Genomic DNA, 2,925 nt, shown 5'->3' with positions numbered 1-2,925 from the left:
GAATGTGATGGCAGTGACAGTCCTGCAGAGTGACATCACTGACATGACTGGATGACTTCAGTCACATGACTGGATGACAGTGTAGATGCCAATGTAGAGGTTGGGGAAATAGTCTCTGAGAATCCAGCTTGAAGCCACGCCCTCCTTGTCCTTCTAAAACCCAAACAGAGACCATCAGTCTCCCTCCAATCCTGTACTTGGTTCAGTGTTGCTGTTCCATTTTGCAGCAGTAGGCGTCGCTGTGATACCAGGTTCAGTTCAAGATTCCCAACTCCAGCTCATGTTGGTGACCTCAGTGGCAGGTAAAATGGCGCTTCAGTGGATCATGTGATCAACTCATGTGTGTCCTCACTGCTCCACAGGTCTGTCAAATGTTCTGGAAAATAGTTGGACCCAGCAGAGCTGCTAGATTAGGAGTTGATGGGAGTTGTTGCAGATACCAGGGTCCAAAGTCCAGCTTGAACCTGGTTTGTGCAGTTCTTTGTCAAGCTAGCAGCCATTCTTTTCACTGCCAAGCTAAAGTGACTTCTGTCAACAAAGGTCAACATACAAAAGGATATTTCTACTGGCAGTTGAAGATTTTGATCAAACTCCTTTTTCAGAGCTGGAACCTTCCTCTTGTGTCAGCTTTCTGTTCCCATCTCTATGGTAACGGTCAGTTTTGACCCACGTCTTCAATCAGCTGTCAAATAAACTAAAACAATTTTCTATCCTCCAAGTTGTTTCCATCTCTTGGTGACCTTGTTAGGCTTCCTTATCATGGAAATATTGGTTTGAATATTTAGTTGTGGGCCTCTGGACCTTTTTTTAGTCACTAAACCCTGGATTTATTTTTTCAGCAACAGAACTTTAATACAAACACAAAATGAAAAGCAGAACAAGCCAGAACCCAAAATATGGATTTGCAAGGTCAAGCAAACCAAACCATCAGAAACCAACTACAAATTGTTTGAGTCATGACAAAGTCCAGGACCCACTTTTCACCCTACAATGTAAACCAATGGGAGGCTGTCTCCTCAGACACACATAGCCTCAAACTGACGCTTCTCTCGTCTACACTGTAACTCTCTCCACTTCACAAATAACTTCACTACATTCCTGACAAAAATGCCTACTAAAATGTTTACATTCTACTTTGACCACAATCTGGGGATTGATGAGCCTTTTTCAAACAACAAACTCCAAAAATCCTCTCTCCTCTCCACTCTGACAGAGAGCAGCGGGGGAGGGGCTCTTAGAGGCTCAGCTCTGATTCTCACTTGGTGTCACACTGAGGCTTCTACCTCCTAAACTACAAGTCCCACCGCTCTCATAAAATACATCCTTGGATTCAGGACGACTCCTGCTACTGGGCTGCAGTGGACAGAAGGAGGCTCAGGCCCAAACTACACTGCCTCCAGCTTTAATTAAGACCTCAGTTTTGTTCTCTGCCTCCATGACAGGTTAATGGACATCAACTGGTCCTGAGTCACCAGGAGACACAGACATGTCCAGCTGAGTGACATCAGCAGGACTGTGGAGGTTTATACTGAGTCTCCTGACGACAAGTGGCAGTACAGAGATATTAAAGAGGGTCTGAGCTAAAACTGAACCTTGGGGAACTTCAACCTTTGATCTCAGAGTTCTGTTTTTAATCTTAGAATTCTTTCTTTGATCTCTCCTTGATTTCTCAATGATTTCTTTGTGGACTCCAATTGTCTTTTGTCTCTCAGTGAGACAAAGACAGAGCAGCTCCAACCTCAGCCTCCAGGAGGCCCTGATCCTCTAGTGGTCAGTCCTCTGTGTTGTGGCTGCAGCAACCCTGGTTTGAATCAGGGTCCCAGCAGCAACATTCCTACTGACTAGTGTTTGTTGTTCAACTGGACAGTTTGTCTGGTGAAGCTCTCTCAGACACTCCTTTCTTCATCCTGCCTTCAGGCTCAGCAGCATCAGAGTCAATGTGTCTGACTAGAACCAGAACCCTCAACCTGGAGGCTGTGGTGCAATGAGAACACAATCAGAGGCAACCAATCAGAGGAGGGTCTGTTTGACTCCTGAAAACTCCATTAAAGCTGAGAGGAACTTGTTCTTCATCTCCAAATTCCCTCCCTGCACGTTGTCTGTCCAGAAATCCTTCAAGTCCAAGTTGAACCTTAGACTAAAAGCTCCCAGTAGGTGATGCAGGCTCCACCTCACTCCTGGTTCTGGAACCTCACCAGTTGAAGCTCTCTCACCACTTGGATCTCATGTTCCTGACATCTCTGAGCTTGTTTCCTATCCACCTGTCTCATGTTGATGAGGTCATCCAGCCTGATGATCTCTAGGTTCTCCTTTGAGTGGTTCCCTCTGGGAGAGTTCTCCCTCTGTAACTTGTGTGTGTGTTTGCTCGTATCCTGTTTCTCCTTGACAGCACTTTAGTGTTTTTACCACTGGTGTCTCATCTGTGGTTCACCTTTTATTTTACTTCTTTGTCAAAGATGAAGGTGTTTGTGGTCATTCATCAATCATGTGATGGCTCATGTGACTGTGAGTCTGATGAAGAGCTTGTAGCGTCTCTCACTCTGAACACTTCAGGCTATTGAAGGTACTCAGATGTAGCCTGACTAGCTCAGTCGGTAGAGCATGAGACTCTTAATCTCAGGGTCGTGGGTTCAAGCCCCACGTTGGGCGTTTAACTTGAACATCCCTGCTTGTTCTCCCACTTTCTGCAGCTGTGGGGCTTTGATTGGAATTGAAAGAAAAATCACTGAATAAACAACACAAACACAGGCTGTGTCTGAAGTTCCACACCTGCACCTGACTCAGAATGAAAAACCAGTGTGGACTCAATTGTATCCACTGTCAATCCTGATTCTGGAGAAATTTCTTTGTGTGTTTTGATGGACGCGAGCCAAGCAGAAATTTCCCACAATGCAATAGGGTGGTGTTTGGTCAGTGTTGAGCAGG

At 45.5% G+C, this 2,925-nt stretch overlaps 1 non-coding gene across 1 annotated transcript; it reads left to right on the top strand.

Annotated features, from left to right (window-relative positions):
* Positions 1–2,576: 2,576 nt before the first annotated feature.
* Positions 2,577–2,649, top strand: trnak-cuu (transfer RNA lysine (anticodon CUU)). Its single transcript has one exon. It is a non-coding gene; the product is annotated as a tRNA-Lys (tRNA).
* Positions 2,650–2,925: the final 276 nt, after the last annotated feature.

Source organism: Aulostomus chinensis, chromosome 1 (genome assembly GCF_037954235.1).
Source record: "Aulostomus chinensis isolate RoL2024-O1b breed Wild chromosome 1, RoL_Achi_v1.0, whole genome shotgun sequence".
NCBI lineage: Eukaryota > Metazoa > Chordata > Actinopteri > Syngnathiformes > Aulostomidae > Aulostomus > Aulostomus chinensis.
The sequence above is the reverse complement of the archived record's forward strand: the minus strand, read 5'-3'. Positions and strand labels throughout refer to the sequence as shown.